Source organism: Pogona vitticeps, chromosome 5, assembly GCF_051106095.1.
Source record: "Pogona vitticeps strain Pit_001003342236 chromosome 5, PviZW2.1, whole genome shotgun sequence".
NCBI lineage: Eukaryota > Metazoa > Chordata > Lepidosauria > Squamata > Agamidae > Pogona > Pogona vitticeps.
In genome coordinates, this window is record NC_135787.1 from 86,202,604 (window position 1) to 86,221,960 (window position 19,357).

At 39.0% G+C, this 19,357-nt stretch overlaps 1 protein-coding gene and 1 long non-coding RNA gene across 8 annotated transcripts in view; one reads left to right on the forward strand and one right to left on the reverse strand.

Annotated features, from left to right (window-relative positions):
* KCNIP4 (potassium voltage-gated channel interacting protein 4) overlaps positions 1 to 19,357 on the forward strand; it is a 522,091-nt gene that overhangs the window by 82,233 nt on the left and 420,501 nt on the right. The gene's annotated exons all lie outside the window — the stretch shown is intronic.
* The window catches only part of LOC110072267 (uncharacterized), a 48,378-nt gene that overhangs the window by 18,308 nt on the left and 10,713 nt on the right, over positions 1 to 19,357 (reverse strand). For 2 of the 3 annotated variants that reach the window (XR_012087578.2, XR_012087577.2), the window contains exons 2-3: positions 12,134 to 12,191; positions 3,281 to 3,584 (exon numbers count right to left, since the gene is read on the reverse strand). This is a non-coding gene — a long non-coding RNA (uncharacterized LOC110072267). The remainder of the gene's footprint in view (positions 1 to 3,280; positions 3,585 to 12,133; positions 12,192 to 19,357) is intronic. The other variant, XR_012087579.2, reaches the window with a different exon arrangement.

The following is a 19,357-nucleotide window of genomic DNA, read 5'->3' on the forward strand; positions in this document are numbered from 1 at the left end:
GAATCTGCATGTTGCATAACTGCCCCACTCTAACTTGCTACCAAGGATTGGGGTGGGGGTTGCCATTCAGGCAAATTACCAACACTTCAGAAGCTTCAGTGTATATAGGATTTATTTATTTTTGCCCCAGCCTACATTTACTCAATTTAAATTTCCTTTTCCACTTTGTCGTCCATCTATTTTATTTGAAAATAAAAATTTCCCATAAGCTATTTGCATTATCATCACTGTGAATATTTTGATGTCATTCTCAAATTTCAGTACTCATTCTGATAATCTTCTGAAGAGTTTAAATGGCAGCAATCTCAAAAAAGGACCTTGGAGAATCCACATCTTTTCCCTCTATGAGGAGAACTATTCTCTGATCCCTATTTTCTAACCAGTTCTTAAACTATAATATAATTATTACTCGGAGCAGAATGTAAGCTAACGGGTCTGATTTAAAAAAAAATTCCTCCAGGTTCCTTTTGAAAAAACTGGTATTGGCCATATTCCCATCCTCTGATACAGAGGCCCATCTTAGGGACATACTTCATATTGTTCTTAGAAAACTGGGCATAGCAACTGAATTATTTAACTTTCAGATAGGTACCAGAAATTTGTTTGTTTTCAGGTTGCAAGTAAAGTCAGAACTTCATCTTTGTCACCACTGCTTGCCTCAGTTCCTCCCTCTCCCTGAAAATACTAGTTGATGCACAGGTGTCTACCCTACATGTCTGCCATGTTTTCATCTGTGAAGGTTTTTCACAAATCCAATGTCAGTCATTTTGGAGATGCTTATTGTTGGCTGGATTGTTTCTAGTATTATGTGGCTTTCCTATTATCTTGATGTTCCGTGATAACAGTAAATTTGAAAAGGATCAACTGTTATGTGCTGTTGCCTACTCTCCAAGCAGAAGAGTTTTCCAGTGGGACTGCTCCTACTAGTTTCTACTAGATCAGTGGTTCCCAACCTTGGGTCCCCAGATATTCTTGGACTAGAAATCCTGGTCAGCACAGCTAGTGGTGAAGGCTTCTGGGAGGGTGTTTTTCTGGGTTTTTTTTAGGGGAGCCACTGATCTAGATACAAGAGTAGCTGAGACCTGTTATCTCACACACTCACCACTTTTCTTTATAATATTTGCTTTATTTACAGATATACAAGCAGAACATACCATATTTTTCGCTCCATAAGATGCATGTAATTTTAGAGGAAGAAAAACAGGAAAAAAACTTCTGTCACACCTGGCTGTCTGGGCGGCACTGTGGCATTTCCCTGTGGCCTGGGTGGCAGCAGGAACCATAGCCCAAGTAGTAATTGTGGCTCCCCCTCTCATTTATCGTTACCTGGTTCCCCACACACACCCTTACTTTTGGGGGAGTGCAGAAGAGACACCTCAGCCAGTCCCTGACAGGCATCCTGAGAGACAGAAGAGAGAAAGAGAGAGAGAGGAGGGAGACGGGAAAGGGAGAGGAAGGAAAGGGGAAGTGTGGAGGAGCCACCACTGCCGTGTGAGTGAAGGAAGGGCTGGCAGAGCGAAAAGCAAGGCGAGGGCAAGATGAAAGCTGAGACGAACAAGTAGAAGAGAGGAAAGCCACAGAGGGGAGGAGGAGGAGAAGGAGCTTGTTGCGCTCCCCCGTTTCGAGTCTCCCCTCACATCACATTCTGCTGGTGGCTGCCGTGGTGGCACAGGGCTTCAGAAGGTGCCCCTCTGATGTTCAGGTCCCAGCCTAGTGAGGGGGACGCAGAGAGATGAGAGAAACCCAGAGCAGGGGGGTCGACGGAAGAAGAGGAGAACAGTGGCATGGACTCTGAGGGGTCTGCACCATTTTTACAGTATTCACTCCATAAGACACAAACACTCCCCCCCACTGTTTTTGGGGGTAAAGTGTGTCTTATGGAGCAAAAAATACAGTAAGTTGGAGCAGGAGCAACTATAAGTAGTGAATCAAAGGAGCCGGCATTGGGCCCTCCAGAAGACTAACTTTTGTAATCTGCTTCTGAAAAACTGCAATCCTTTTTTTTTTTTGGAGTACAACTCCCAGAATCCCTCAGCTAGATAGGGGATTCTGGAAAATGTGGTACCAAAACATCATGTATCCAATGCTCTGCTGCTTTCCAGTTCTGCTGTCTCCAACTAAATTCTCTGCTCCCTCATGTCCAAATGCAGAAGAACAAGTGTTCCTTCACACCTCCTCGTAGCCTGCAAAACACTGGCTTCACATTCTGCTTCTGAAGCCAGATTGCTTATTTAGGAGAATATCCACAGCAATTCATGTATCATTAGGTTCTGTTGTGAAATAACCGATTCCTTTCAGCCAAACCCTCAGTGACAGACTTACTTGCATTAATCAAACAGGCAATGTCACAAACACCGGAGATACACTTATGTGCTTGTAACACCTCTGATTTCTCATAGCAAGTATCACTGCTTCATGCAGATTATACTTTGCTAGAGGGCCTTTTTCATCTACCATATGCTGCATTGATTTGATATGCAGCTGTTTGTTTGTCTTGACTTCTGAAATTGTGTTGCTACAAAACAGATTCTTTTAAAAACACAGTATCATCATCATTACCCCACAAACTGGTCTAATGGTCACAAAAAATATGTGCTGGTTGCAATCAGGCACCTCCCAAATATCAAGAAAGGCAATTGTGGCAGGAGACATGATAGAAGGATAGCAGAATAGCATTTGAAACTGAAAGAAAGATGTAAGGGTGAAAGAATCTCATTTGCTGCTCTTGTTTATGCATCATGCCTTCTTGATTTCAAAGCAGAAGACGGTACATGTTCTTCTTCTCAAAGATGTAATTGGATAATTTATTTGTTCTTCACTATGCTTTGCCTAGCAAGTGTAGTTAAAAGTGAGATTAATTACATTGTTATTTCCATTATACCTTGTGTTTCTGTCGAGGAGCTCAAGAGAATGTACATGTTTCTCTTTATCTCCATTTTATCCTCACAACAGTTCTGTGAGATAGATTAGGCTAGGAGTCAACTAATGCACCAAATACCTAGCATACCTAGAACACAATTGCTACCATTCACTTAAGCTCATCAACGAGAGGTAAAATGCTGAAACACTTGTGAAGTTCCATCTTGCCATTTTCCAAAGCATTTCTTGTCATGAGCAATTTGATAATGGCTTTTCTAAACACATATTTTTTTCTGTATATATGTTGTTGTTGTTTAGTCATTAAGTCATGTCCGACCCTTTGTAACCCCATGGACCAGAGCACGCCAGGGCCTCCTGTCTTCCACTGCCTCCCAGAGTTTGATCAAATTCATGTTGGTACCTTCAATGACACTATTCATCCATCTCCTCCTCTGTCATGCCATTCTCCTCTTGCCTTCACACTTTCCCAACATCAGAGTCTTTTCCAGGGAGTCTTCTCTTCTCATGAGATGGTCAAAGTATTGAAGCCTCAGCTTCAGGATGTGTCCTTCTAGTGAGCACTCAGGATTGATTTCCTTCAGAATGGATAGGTTTGTTCTCCTTGCACTCCAGGGGAATCTCAAGAGTCTCTTCCAGCACCACAATTCAAAAGCATCAATTCTTCGGCAGTCAGCTTTCTTTATGGTCCAGCTCTCACTTCCATACTGCACACAAAAATGGAATATAGTTCCTAATAAGAAAATATTACATGGAATTGTACCTTCACCAGTAGCTTGAAATACACAAACCTTAATGGCTGATGTGAACTTGAGAGGCTCATTAGCATACTAGGAACCAGCCTGCCTGATGTATGCTCTGGTACATGCTCTTTGCATACCAACAGCAAAATTGTAACACATGCTTTTATCAAGAGGCAATCCACACTTCATTGCCCTCCCAACCCTGGAGTAAAGATGCGAGACAGTGATATGGGTTAAATATGAGCCACACTTTATTGATATAAATTCAGATTCGAATTTGCCATCCTTTGGCAAAAGGAGGGGCCTGCTGTAGTGTGGAAAAGGTAAATGGCAGGGGTTATCCAAATACCACTTGATCAACAAATGGGCAAGTCCCTGGCCCCAGGTTCCAGCGGTCTTAAAGACAGCCGGGACCTGGCTGGCTGCTAATAAACACCCCCAGACCTCAAGCCATCTTTAGTTGATGACTGTTGGCCCGGAAGTGGCCCAGCGCATATTCCCGCCCCAGGCACTGTAATCGCACAATCCGCAATGCCGAGAGGTCTGATGCACTGTTGGCTTACCTGAAATTACAGCGGGACACACTGAAAATACCTGTTTTTTCTGCACTACCCACCACAGTACAAGGACTAGCCATGTTATGTCCCATGCCTGCTTGACTCGAGAAGCAGGTCCCCTCAGAGGTCTTCCAAGAAGACATCCAACCTAAATCAGAAAGGTGGACACCGACTTCCCAAAAAATTACAGGCCTCTCCATTAGGATCCTTTGGTGACCCTTTACCGATCCAAGGCTGTTGCAGACATATCTGCAAACCACTCAATTAATGCCCTGCCGTACTGCGTTACCATCCAAGGTATTCCTGGTGCCTCGCCAACCAAGGAATGCTCGTGAACCACTCAATCGGCATAACGTGATACCTGGCATTAAACCCATTTAAGGTTACAAATAATGTCCTGGGTCAATGCCTTATCGGAAAGCTATGGGCAAATCATTGCCATCAGGATATACTACCAGAACAACTGGTGGAGAATGGCCAAAGGCTGTCACCCTGTATAACAGGTTCCCCTGCATGCCTCATATTTCTTTCCACATAATGTGCGCATGGTCTCCCATCCCCAAATCACTCATCTACGGGGAAGTCTTCAGGCTTATCCATTAGGATCCTCTGGTGACACTCACCGATCCAGACCACTGCAGACCGCACTGCAGCCCTTGCGGTTAACACCCCTGTGTGTCATGTTAACCTTGAGGAACACTCAGGCCTATCCATTAGGATCCTCTGTTGACACTCACCGATCCAGACCACTGCAGACCACACTGCAGCCTTCGTGGTTAACACCCCTGTGTGCCGTGTTAACGTTGAGGAAAAGACCTACCATCTCTCCTCCCCGAATGAGGCTTTGAACAGGAGCATGTTTTAACATACATTAATAACCTTGATTGGACCTGAACATTATTAGTGTACCAGTCCCCAATTAGCACTCTAGACTCTTTAGAGGGGAAGAAGGAAGTGGAAGGGTTGTCCAACAATCTTTTGCTACATGATTTTTAGCACCTGTAACTGAAATCATCTTTGTGGTATTCACCCTTATTATGTTAAATAAGTCATGCATTATTCATGTTTTATGCTGATGTGGTTGAGAGGTGGGGCGACTAGAGATGTTGAAAGGCAGAGCCAGAGAGGGAGAGTAGAGTTCATTCAGAGTGGGGGGGGGGAATCTGAGGAGTGATTAGTCTGAGGAGTGAATAGCAACCTGTAAGATAATATAGAAGATTGTTATTAATGCTTGATGAACCTGAAGAAGATACTTATGAATTATTAGAGAAACATCTGCAATCAATAAACCTGTTTTATTCAAAAGACAGTGATGAATGGACCTTTGTCTTTCCTAAATAATGTACCGTGATAAAGAAATCAACTAGTGGCAGGTTGTATAAAGGTGTGGGGTTTTTTTTGTTTGCCTTCATGAGCTCTCTGTTTTGGGGAGACAAACAGGGGCCACAAAGGGGCAAATGTCACAATCTTGCTTGTTGATGTTGCCTCAGATGAAGTGGTTTTAATATTAATCAGTCTTGATTATATTAACTTAGTATTCTCTTTCAAGTTTCTTCAGATATTTTTGAAAGTGGATAGCAGGAAGTCATAACAATTTTTTAAACTATCACACAGTTGAAGCTGAGCAATAGGTGATACCAGTATCAAGTGATGGCTCACCTGCATAAATGAGCTGTCATGGAGTAATCACCACAGACTTTGTGGCAAGATAGAAATGTGTCACCTTTCACCATTCAGCTAAGTGTCTTCAATTGCTAAGTGATCAAGAGATGAAACTACATAACAGGTAACAGATATGGCTTTGGAGCAGAGGTATCTAAATATCAAGCTGCAAGACATGCAGATTTTGTATTCTTGAAGGCTTTCCCAGCCAGGATCTGATGATTGTTGTGGGTTTTTCAGGCTCTTTGGCTGTGTTCTGAAGGTTGTTCTTCCTATCGTTTCACCAGTTTCTGTGGCCGGCATCTTCAGAGGACAGGAGTAGGAACTCTGTCTACACAGTTCTGACTCCTGTCCTCTGAAGATGCTGCCCACAGAGACTGACGAAACGTTAGGAAAAACAACCTTCAGAACGCAGCAGAAGAGCTTGAAAAACCCACAACAACCATCATGCAGATTTTGTTCCTCAGGGGTACCAATCACTTTTAAAAATAACCTTTATGTCCTCCATACACATAGTATCCAGGGGAGAAGGATATATTTCTTTTCAGAGTTTGCATTAAACTAATCAATCTAGATGCAATGGCCATCATTTAGGTGAAGTCAGCGCTCAGGCTTGTCAAGGCAGTCAAATCATTCCAGTTTCTATTTCATTTGACACATTTATTAAAGACTCCAGTAAAAAGACTCCAGAAATCATTGTTTTTAAGGGCTAAACAAACCATTATGTAACTAAACTTATCATAATCCTCGAAAGCAGTCACAGAAGTGGGTTTAAGAAGGAGACTCCTGGCCCTTCCTAGCACTGCTTTTTAAGATGATCTTACCTCTACACTATCCACATAATTGGATGACCTGAATGTACAGCCACCAGAAGTCTTCTCTGAGGCTGAACCAGTCCAGTACATATACAAAAGTGCTAATTGGGGTCCATGGCTGACTTGTCATTCAAATACATTTCCAAAAAGAAATAGAGAACTTAGATTTGTTACACCTCCTCACATTCTGCTCTGGGAAGCAGATTTTCTCTCTCTGAAACAGAAGTGTATTTTTAGCTTTTTCTTTTATGCATAAAAACATCTCAACCACATGCTCAAGAATGACATTGCTATCTGCTCAAGGTATTTCTTCATTAATTGAAACAGTAGCAGATAGTTTCTGACACTAGAGCAGCAGCAGAGTTCATCACAGGCTCGCCTTGTCATCACAAAGATCAAAGTGGTTGTGTGACATTAGCGCCTCTTGATTTGTCACAAGTCAGATGTTGCTGCGTTGATACCTATGTGTAGTTGTGATCCTGCTGATTACAGTCCTAGACTTGTCACATTTGTGGATGACTTGCCATTTTAAATGATGCCACAGTTCATCATTTGCAAAGTAAAAAGGAAATAGTCTGATTTGTTACTTTTAAAACTTTATACATTGGACTGTTTAGAAAAAAAACATAATTTACTTAGCAATCTGTAATGTTTTAAAATAGCCTATATCTGTTTCCCTAAGCCATTTTCTTTAATGTCTGATTTGGTGTACAAGTTATCCCAAAGAAAACAGCCTGCTCCTTAGAAACAAGCTCCACTGTATTTAGTGGAGCTTACCTCAACAACATGTGCACAGAATTGTGACTTAAATTGTGACCTAAAATGCATTTGTTAACACAGCATTGCATCTTTTTTTGTATTTTGAACCACTGGTGACAGGACTGGTGGGAAAGAGATGCTAGATGCAAAATGCTAGTTAAGGAAGGAGTCAATAATTTATTTCAGTTAGTGAGGCAAAGATTTAATTAATCTACATCTACAAATTTGCATCTGATTTACTATAGACTAGGAATTTTGACACAATTCTAAAATTTAGGACCTTATCAATAGAAAATAATATATAGGTAAGAAGACCTAAGGCTATGAGTTGAGAGTCTGACACAAATCATGAATTGTTTTTAACCTTTTATAGCTGTTGGTGAAATACTGCAGATCAGTATCCTTCCTATTACTGATTTATGGCAAATTACCTCAAAAGACGTACCAGTAGACCACCATTTGCTTTTTGACTGCTTCCACCTGAAAGGATTTAACATCTTGGTGGGGCACATTTTAGGAGTGCGAGTAGGGGAGCCAGCCAAGGTCTTCCCTGCCTCCCGCCAGGTCTAAATCACATGAGATTAGATATTCTCTGCATTACTCTGTTGGTAGCATGGTGATCTGCTGTGTGGAAGATGATGATAGATGAGCAGCTGCTGTTGATGGGCTTTTATTTTGTTTTGTTTCCTCCATTTTATGTCTTTTTTAATAGTTACTTTGTTTTGTTTGTGGACTAAGATAGAGACACAGTTAGAGGTGTCTGACTCCTAAAAGCTGCTGTTTTGTCATAGAAAAAGCAGCATATTCTACCTCCCATAATCTACAATAAAGATTTAGAAAAAAAATGCTCTAGATCAGACTCAAAATGTCCCAAAAGGGGAGCATAAGTAATTCTAATACTTTGCCACCTATTTCAACTTTAAACAGAGATTTGATAGCAGAAAACTCTCCATAGCAGAGGTCTTATTATACCCTTGACTACTCCAGATATTTCTGATATTTGCCAAGAGATATTACTCCACAATGTTGATAATATCTCAGTGGAAAATTCCCTTAACATAGAAAGAGAAGCTCAGTATCAACTGCATGATAATTGTCTAAGTTTCATTGCAAACCAATGTCTTTTAATGGCTCATATTGTTACAGTGGTGCCTCACATTATGATCGCTTCATTTAATGACAAAATCACATTACGATGAACTTTTTGTGATCGCAAAACAATGTTTCCTATGGGGGAATTTTGCTTTGCGATGATCGGTTCCCTGCTTTGGAAACGGATTCTTCACAAAACGACGATTTTCCAACAGCTGATCGTCAGTTTCAAAATGGCCGCCGGGCAAATAAAATGGCTCCCCACTGTGTTTAGGAATGGATTCCTCGCAAGACAGGCAGCAAAAATGGCCACCCTATGGAGGATCTTCGCTGGACGGTGAGTTTTAAGCACATCGGAACGCATTAAACAGGTTTTAATGCGTTTCTATGGGCTTTTAAATTTCTCTTTACGATGTTTTCGTTCTACAGCGATTTCGCTGGAACGAATTAACATCATAATGCGAGGCACCACTGTATTTCAATTTTTGAACAAGTAGCAAAAATAATTAAAGATATAGAATGGTTTAGCAATTCCTTTGATGCATTTGTCCAGAAATATTTAATTAAGCAAGATAGTTTATTAACAACATGTGGCCTTGAGACATCAGGGAAGAGTATTTTTAAGAAAACAAAAGCAGCTGTGACTGGAGTCCTGTAACAAACCAAAAGCCTACAGAATAAATCATACACTACTTTGGTAACTAATCATTATGCTACACATTGTTTTTAATAAAGCAAACAGACACAATTGGGAATCACATTAAGCAATTAACTATTCATTGTGCCAATTGCTATGAGTCCGCTCTCATTTTATTAATTTGGCTGACGTTGATTGGCTCCCCCGTCCTTCAGCTTTTGAGAGAGTTTTGTTAGAATTCAGATGTGCTACCATTCTACTTATGCTCTTTAAAATGAGGACTTTTCTTTCTACTTACCAAATACAGTCTATGGGAGTTTTTAACTATTTATAAACTTGACCTTTGCCTGCAAGTTCATCAGATATTTGTCCCAGAAAAGAACAGGTGGCTATTACTTCCAGGCTAGATGACCTTAAGACAACCTTAATAGCTACTCACACTCTGGTTGAACCATTGGTGGCTTTAGTATTTAATGAGAAGTGTCACAGCACCAAAGTAAAGAGCAGTAACTTCTCAGTGATTATATCAAGGAGACAGAGGGGGGCAGCATTTGTTTGGAATAGCTCAACAAATTCTGATGCCAATTTAGATAACAGGGACACACTCACTGTAGCTTTTGACCATGAAGTAGCAAGAAAAGTGACCAACAAACCTAATACTGACAACAAGATGGAAAACAAATTCAGATACATTCTGGAGTTGTCACAAAATGGTATGGCTGTTAAGAAATAAGCTGAAATTGTCAATACATCATGCAAAATTTACTGAGGATTTGATTTCACATTTAGATTTGACAAAAGCGGTCTCCTCTCAACCTACTGCTTACACACATTTTACCAGTACAGGATCAATAAATGCAGAAGAGATGGCAGAAATTGGTTTTGAAAATGGAACTACAACATCTCCTGTCCTGATCTTGCAAAGTCCACAGGTGGAAGCATCTGATCCACCAAGATCAAGACAAGGACTTACACAACAGTGGAGGTTTAAAAACTGTAACTAGCCCTATAGGAGACTTCATTAGAAATGTTATATCAAGGAACACTTCTAATGGACTGATTGATATGCTCATATCAGGAATATTCCAAAATTAGGCTATTGCCCTGGAATATTGCAGTATGGTTTACAAAACAGTTCATTTATAGATCATGTTAAATTCTTTTGTTTCAAGAGACATGGACCCAGGAGGACTCAACAATAGGTGGTTCTCATATGATTAAAGCAGTCCGTAGTGTAAGAAATGTCAATTTCAAAGATGGATTCGTATTTTTGTATCAACTAAACTATGTGCTTCTATTCTTAGCCTTGATCCTTTGCTTCATATTGCTACTGCTTTGATTCTTAAATTTTGTTCAAAAGCCTTTTTGGCTGTTAATGTCTGTCTACCTGCCACCACCAGTTGCAGTCACAGGTGAGAGTGTCTTGGACTAAACAAGGGGGATACATTAGTAAATTGATTTTATTATATCCCAGAGCCTCATTGCTGGTAGATGAAAGGATAGATGAAAATGACAAGGCTTTTTTCTCATGTTTTCATAGGATATTTCCAGAAATTAATGAAGGCTACTGTCTTCTCAACAGACAGTCTAAAGGTCATGGCTGCAATTAAGGTGGGGAAAATTACATTTTAATCAAACTCTGGAGCATCCACTATGGATTATGTTTTGCTCTTTCACAATCTGCTGGGATCAGTATCTAATTTTAAGGTGGACTGCCATTCAGAAAATGATAATTTACCTTTGACTCCAAATGTGAAATTTAGGCATCTAAAAATTCATGAAGAAATGGAATTAACATCACTGGTTTTTGTTGAAATGAAAGTGGTCCAGCGAACTTGATAACTCTTTGAAAAAAACTACTTTACTCAAATTTTATCTTAGAGATTGTCTATATGGTGTGAAAGGAATGGACAATATCGGGCTAAATAGGGTTGTGAGGATGTCTGGTATGCCATTTGGTCAAATCCTTGCATCTAAATGTCACATAGAATTTAAGCAACTATATTGAGTCTGCACCTTTTGCCAATATTGTGAAGTGGCTTACATCCACTTCAGGATATTGACAAATTAATCACTACCTTGGAACTGTGGAAGACTGAAGAAATTATTTTTTTCCTAATGTGTATTGTAAAGGGGCAAATATTGGCTGCACCACTTTAAAAAAAAGAAAGAAAGATTCTTCCTAGGAGCTGTTGTTTGCTCTGTTTTTTTTTTTTTTTTTTTTAAAGGTCTCATCAAGAGCCTGCCCACAGTCAAATTAGGGAGGCTTTCAACTGGACCTTTAAAAGAAAAACAAACAAAAACTTCCAGGATGAAGCTTTCCATTTATTTATTCTTTTAAAATGGTGCCCTAATACATTTCTTTAAAATCTAATTTGTCTGAACTGTCTGTTTTATTAAGCCATATCACAATAATTGGCAAATTAGAGGGAGGCTTGCTTTTGGACTATTTCCAGTAATTACACATGTTGGAAACAGACTACCCAAACAGACTGATCCTACCCGCACCACAAAAGTAGAAAGGACTACTCCTGGGGTGGGCTGATTCACTCGAGCAAATACATCATCTGATCACCATCTTTAGGAGTGAACCAGCATGTCTCAGCTGCAAACCAAACAGTAGGCTGAATGCCCATGTAGTCAGCCTCTTAGTTCCTCCATCACATCAGCAGACTTTATTATGATTGCATTGGAGGTATACTGAAATTTTATATACTCCTTGCAGGATTTCCTAATATATAAAAATCCATCTAGCAATCACATTCCTGTATATAGTTCTATACCTTGGTTTGACAAGGAATGTCTCATAGCAAAAAATATTTTAGTGGCAAACTACAGATCATATAACAAACAGAACATGGCAAGAATTCCTATAGAATAGTTTGTGATTAAATGAAAACACAATGCTTTAATTAAGAGGGGAAAATTCAAGCACAGAGAGACCTATGACAACATTTAATAATTGCATCAAAACTAAATGTTTCAACCTACTTTTGGAGGATAGTAACAGGTTTGCATAATCATACAGCCAGTCATGACTCCTATATTCCTGTGAATAAATGAGAATATTTTCAGATATTTATGCAGTGGATCAGGAATATTCCCAAGTTTTGCAGAATGGTTTGGATTGTATAGAAAATGGGCACTCATATTTACCTCAGAAACCACCAAGCTGATCCAGTAGTTAAAATCTGACAATATCTCCTCTGATCAGTTAAAGGTCAATTTAGATAGTCCTAGCATCATTGTGCACACAGATTGATTATACAGCATGTATTCCAGAGGATAGGGGTTTAGCCTTCATCAACCTAGTTTACAATAAAGGAAGTAGATCTGATCCAGCCAATTACTTCCAATCATTTTGCTGAGTATTGTCACCAAAATATATGCACATCATCTGCTAAAAAAACCTATTGGATTCGTTACACATAGAATGCATTCTTGAGTCTTCACAAGCAGGATTTAGAGTAGAAAAGTCAACTGTAAGACAAAGAGTTATCCTTCAATATCCAAATATATGTGTGTGGTGCCTTTCTGCAGCTTTTATTGATTTCAAGTCAAATTTTAATCTTCTTTCTAGACATAAAGTATTGATCAAATTTGAGAATATCAATATTGTTAGACACCTATTATTGCTTATTCAACACTTGTATGAAAATACAAGGCTACAGGTGAACTAACCATGCTTAGGCCTTCATTCGATCTAGACAAGAGACTCCAAATGTAGGAGTTAGATAATGGAGACCTAGACTCCAAATGTAGGAGTTAAATAATGTTAGGAGTTAAACAAGGGTGTACTTTAGCCCCAACATTATTTAACTCCTACATCAACCTAATAGTGAAAAATTTATCACATCCTGATTTTCATCCTCCTAATGTGGCCACTTGTCTACTTTCAGTTTTCTTATATGTTGATGATGTGTTGTTGTTTCTACCTAGCACCGGTATAAGGTGACTTTTGAAGGCTCTTCATTCAAGATGTAATGAGGAACTTTTAAGTATGAATTATTCTAAGAATGAAGTGTTGATTTTCACTAGAAAAAAATAATTAATGGGAACTCCATAAAACAGCTATCAAGCCATAAATACTTAGGAATAGTCTTCCATGCATCTCACTCCTGTCATTCCCAAGTATGCAGTATATGTTCAGAAGAGTTTTGTATCACTGATAAGATTTTTCTATACAAAAAGTGGGCAAGATATTATATTATGCAAATATTTATAGCTAAGATCATCGGCAAATGATGTGTGAATCATAGTTGGGTACATATGATAAAATAATAATTGTATGCAGTCAATCAAGTCAATTCTGGCATATTCTGATCCTTTTCATTGTTTTGTAGTTAAAGAGTACTCATAAGTGATTTACCATTCCCTTCTTTGGGGGAATCCAAGGACTGTACAGCTTGTCAAAAACCATGTAAGCTGGCATTTCTGAGATGCACAGTGGGGAATTGAATTCCTAACCTCTGGCTCTGTAACCAGATAGCTAACTTGCTTAGCTATCCATTGGACTTATGATAACTTTAGACCTTCAGAAACCATTCGGACTAAATTTCTGAGAGCTGTATTTTCAGTTCTATACTGTGTCCCTAATGTGGCTTTGGGTCTAATTCCTGCTGATGCTTGTGCCAAGAGATACATGATGAGATACTGACTAAAACTTATTTTCTACCAGCAGAACTCACTCCACTGATGTTGATATATATCTTTTAATCTAGATAGAAAAAGCACTAAGAAGTTGCTGTTGCTGGGATATTTCCCCAGCACCTTAATAGTGCTTGGCTACTCAGAAGCCAAATCAGTTGTTAAGCAAAGAATCCGGTACATAGAATTACAAGAACATGTAAGTTTCCTGATTAAATATAATGCCTTAGGAAGAGTGCAAGATGTATTTACTGATAGTGAAGAAGTGGAAACTGGTCCATGTTCTTTTGCACTGCTCTTTCTAATAGGACCTTTGTATCGTTTTATGTATTCCTCCAAAATTCCCAGGTAGGTCAGAAGAACTTTTTCAGTTTTTTCTGACCAGGTCCTCTGTATTACTTTTAAAGTGCCCAAATTTTGTGCAACTGCCTACACTTCACTAGTAAAATAGTAATTTTCTTTCTTCCTCTGTTGGATGCTTGTGATAAGAAATTTTGTATACTACGTACTGTATATGAATGTAGTGTTTGGCATAGTATGAGAAAAAGACATGCATCACCTAAAAGAGGGTAAAAGAATTTTGCATTAAAATGTGCATGCTAATTTAGAAGTAGCATTTATAATTTGAATATAACTAAATTAAATTTCACCCAAGTGAAGCTGAGTGTGACTTATATGTGTGCTGAATCTCCTGTCTAGTACTGTACTCTACCTCCTTATGTTTCCTCATCTTTAAACTAGTGTTAGATAGGGCAGCCATTCAAAGAGAGGACGCCTAGCTGCTGCATCCAAGCCAGATGTATTCACTTGATGGATTGAACTTGAACTCTGCACCAACTAATTGGTAATCCTGGAAAAAGAGCATCTCAGAGCTTTCTTGAGGTCTTCAAATAAACATGCCTAGGTCAGGATCATAACAGGTTACAATTATTCTTTTCTGCTTCACCCCCTATTCATTTAGCTAATTTATGTCTGAAGGGGTCTTTACGGCTTCAGAGGTAGCAGAAGGAATGCGTTTCTGTCTTGAACTAAGCCTGGACCACCTTTAGAAGTCAAGAAAAGCCCGAGCCTGTTCAGTAAAATGCTGTATTTCTTAAAAGTCAGAAATACAGGTGTTCCAGGAGGTTTTAATAAATGAGGTTAGCTGAAGATGTCTCTGTGTTCAGCTGCTTCCCATAGTCAGAACAGAGAAGAAATCCTGTAAGTTTCCTATTGATCTGTTCCAGATAAAAGATCCGTTTACATTTGATCCTCTGTACCTGACAAGCCACAATGTCATTTTTTTTTTTGCCTGTGCTACCATCAGCACATTTAAGGCACTCATGTCAGATCAGTTGTGCCAATATAGTGTGGTGGATGGGTACCACCCTCAAAACCAACCATAGAAGTTATTTATTTTCAAGGTTTTATAGCACAGTACAGCAGAGGGTAGGTTAAGTGCATGAAAGCCTGCAGTTTTCTATATTGATGACTGATTTAGATACATTATATACCAAAATGAGGATAAGCAGCTCTGCTACTAAAGTTACAGTAAATCGTTCTGTACTGTATGCAAATTAGTGAGGCATAGGTACCTGTTTTAATACACTGACAACAGTACTTCACTTTTTAGACATCTTTATGAATGTTAACTTGCATACCACTGTCAGAGGGCACTCTCAGAGCAAACATCAAAATGCTGAAGGTTATTAAAGAACTATCTCCAATGTTGGCACTAGATTTGGCTAAAAACCTTATCTAAAACCTATTAGGTAGTATTAAAATAGTGGTTATAAATCTGCTGGTAGCTGTATGCGCATTATTTATACAGATATCAGTATGCTGTAGGAGTATGGAACATAAAGGGGTATAGTTCTTCCCCAGAAAATGTAAGATCAGGAAGAGAAATACGTATTTTCTGACATATTTACAGGAAGTTCTTATTTTGAATATGCATGTAATACAGCATATTTTGGTGTATTTTTGAGTTATTTTTTTTAAAAAAGAAATTATTATACTTGCAAATTTTGCAACAGATTGCTGATTGCAATAAAGAAATAATTGCACTGGAGTGGAAGAAATCAAAACCTCTTTAATCTGTGAAAGAATTAAAGAGATTTATACTACAATTCTCTGCTGGTAACACTAGTTCAGTTCACGTGACCTTGAGTGCGTTGCTTTCTGATTTAATCTGTGTATCAACCAGAAGTTGAAATTGAAACTAGGTTCCATTGCCATAATCCAGCTTCACAAGGAAGCCATGAAGAGCAGTAATTCTGACTCACTATAATGGCAGATGCAGTTGTAAGTATATGGTTATTTAAAAAAAAAAATGGAATATGAACTTTGGAATCTAAAGCAGAGAGATGGGAGAATATTGATTCTTATACCACTTTGATGTATTTTTATGCATAATTTCTTTTGAGTTCCTCATGCATGTGGTTTGGAAAAAAAACCTCTTTGATTCAGAGAATAGTGAACTCTGGTGGATAGTTAAAGTTAAAGAGGCCTTTCCTGAACAAACAACAGCCTGATGCAATAGTGCCCTATAATATCACATTCATCATATCACGTTTTTATGCATTTAATTGTAATGTATTGTATTATATTCCTGTTTTGTTTTGTACTTCTAATTCATTGATGTTGTTTTATTTTGTTATTCTATTGTTTTGTCCAGTTGTGGCCTTGGCAGGCAGGCAGGCAGGCAGGCAGGCAGGCAGGCAGGCAGGCAGGCAGACAGACAGATAGATAGATAGATAGATAGATAGATAGATAGATAGATAGATAGATAGATAGATAGATAGATAGATAGATAGATAGATAGATAGATAGATAGATAGATAGATAGATAGATAGATAGATAGATAGATAGATAAAGGAATTACTGAACAGGATTTCAGCCAGTAATATTAGAAGGCTATTGAGTTAAACCGGTTTAAAAAACTTAAAAACCCACAAACCAACACATACATAAAAAGCTCACATTAAAATTTAATAGTCCTTAAGGTGCCATACAACTACCAAGCTCATCTCTCATCACAAGGATCACAGGTAAAACTGTAAAGATTGTCTATACTAACACACGTGATTGCCAACTTCTTTCACCTTTATATTTAATAATCTCTTTTTCTCGCCATATGTAGTTTTAAGTGAAACTCCAATCTTCAAACCCACTCCCACCTCCAACCTACCCATCTCTCTTCTTTCTCCCCCTCATCTTTGTCCAGGCCTGGTGTCTGTTTTCTGTCTCCTAACGATTTTTTACAATAAAGCCCTAAAACAACAGAAACCATAAACTACTGTATGTAAATATAACATACATCCAAGAGCCAATCAATATTTAGTGTGAAAATGATATTTCATTCAACATTTCATTCTGTTTTGATGTGTCTGACAAAGTGGATGTGTCCACCTAAGCTCATGTTGAATTATGATAGCCTTTAAGGTACCACATGTTTTTCTCTTGTTTGTTTTGTTTTATTTTGTTTCTTTGGATTTTGCCTGATATGCTTGCATAGACTAACATGGCTACCTCTTCTGAAATGTTGAAATCTTTTATTATTTACTTTTCCTTCTTTTAATAGGACCTAGGTCATTAGACAGAAGTATCTTCTTTTGTTACTTTCAGTCAAAGTTTCATGGAGAGACAACAGGGCACTTTGAGAAGAGTTACTTCTTTTAAAATGTTAAATGCACTATCTCCTTACAAGAGGGAAATAAATAAGTATTTTCATTCAGCCCAATTGCAGACGGGAACCTTAAAGTGATAAAAATAGGTGCTTATTTAACGCCACTGAATGAGATTTTGGTTCAGATGAAGTTTGAAACAAGGTATTTTTGGCCAAGAGCCCAATTTCCTAACACCAAGCTTGAATTAATTATGTGCTGTCAAGTATTTTCTAATTTATGTTAGTCCTCCTAAGGTTTCCCAGGTTTAAAGTACTCAGAAGTGTTTTACCAGTCCCTCCTTCTGGGGCTCTCTGGGACTGTTCTACTTGACCAATGCTGCACAGCTGGCCGGGCACGTAACCCTGTCAGTTACAAATGTTTTGGGAAATCTGAGCTGATTCCCTCTCCTGGAAGCGCAGTAGGATTTGCACTTTTGGCCCTAGCTCCATGTGCAGGTACTCCAGTTCACTGAATTATACCTCTAAACTACACAACTTTAAACAATTCAGTGTGATCATCTGCACAGTGGGAATGAGAATGAAATGAAAATTACAACACACAGTTATTAGTCATGATGGTGATTTATCAGTTCTAGACTAGTGAGCTGAAAAAATGCCTCAAGTCAATAAATAGATGATGCTCACCATTCTGCTGTGCGTAAGCTGCTGGTTGAATAATAGCCATACTTCCTTGGATGAGCCTCAGTATTCAGGTACATTTGAGATCATTAAAATATAATAGAAGTCAGTTTTAACTGCCATATGCCTGCACATCAAAAATATGACTGTATTAGTTCCTCCCCCCCCCCCTTTTAGTGGTTAATATTTTCTGCAGTGTAGCTATTTAGTTGTGATCTGCAAGGGAAATCCATTCTCCATATACTGTGCTACAAAGTGCTCTTAATGAATTCTTTACCAATTTGGTTGAGAATTTGCTTTACTGCTTTACTGATTCTTTTGGTTCCCCTGCGTATCAGGTCTATTTTAACATGCAACCCATAGAAGCATGAACCCAAACAGATAAGTGAATATAGCATAGAAGCACAGAATCAAATAGCTAATGTGTGTCTCTGAGGGTCCATGGGCTGGGACAAACAATACAGATCATGGATTAAGCTATGGGTACTCCTCCCCCTATCATAAGCTGCTATGCATACACACATTCTTGGATACCAAGTCCATCATAGTACAATACTGATATGCAATTATTTTTCTTTTGATTATTGAGGGGAATGCAGGCAAATTGTCTCATTTCCTATGCATTAGGTTTTCCTTGAAGTTAAGAGGTACAAATCTTGTCTTTGTTTTCTCTAACAACTTTCAAATTAACCCCTTCTTTAATAACAGAGAACCAACAGTGTTATCTCTGATAGGCAAGGTTTCTCATCCATAATTTAAAGACACTGCAGTATTGATAAATTCAGTGTCTAGGTGAATACTTAAAGGAAGGTGAGGTTTTCTGCTCAAAATCAAAAAAGATACTGGTAATAAACAGAGCTTGTTGTTAACCTGGTTACAACAAACTCCAAAAAGTGATAGGAATCAACAGGGAGACCTAAAGCCTCCCTTAACATGCCAGCCCTTTTCCCCGAGCACCCGAGCTGGCGCCGAGCGATGCCTGAGAGTGCAGCTCGCTCCCAACCCATCCCTGAAGAGTGCCTCTAACAGCGCCGCCAACAGCAGCTGCCGCCGCCACCAAATCTTCCAGGGAAGCAGCTCTCTGGCTCTCTTTCTCTCTCAGCACCCCAGCACCAGCCCGGCCAGCGGCCACCTCAGCACCTAGTGGTGCTTCCTCCTCCTCCTCCTCCTCCTCCTCCTCTTTGTCCTGCTTAATCTGCTTCAGTTCTGGAGGCTACCTGGGGTCGCCTCGCAAAGTTTGCTCCTCTGTCATGGTGGGGGTAGCTGCTGCTGCTGAGTGTGC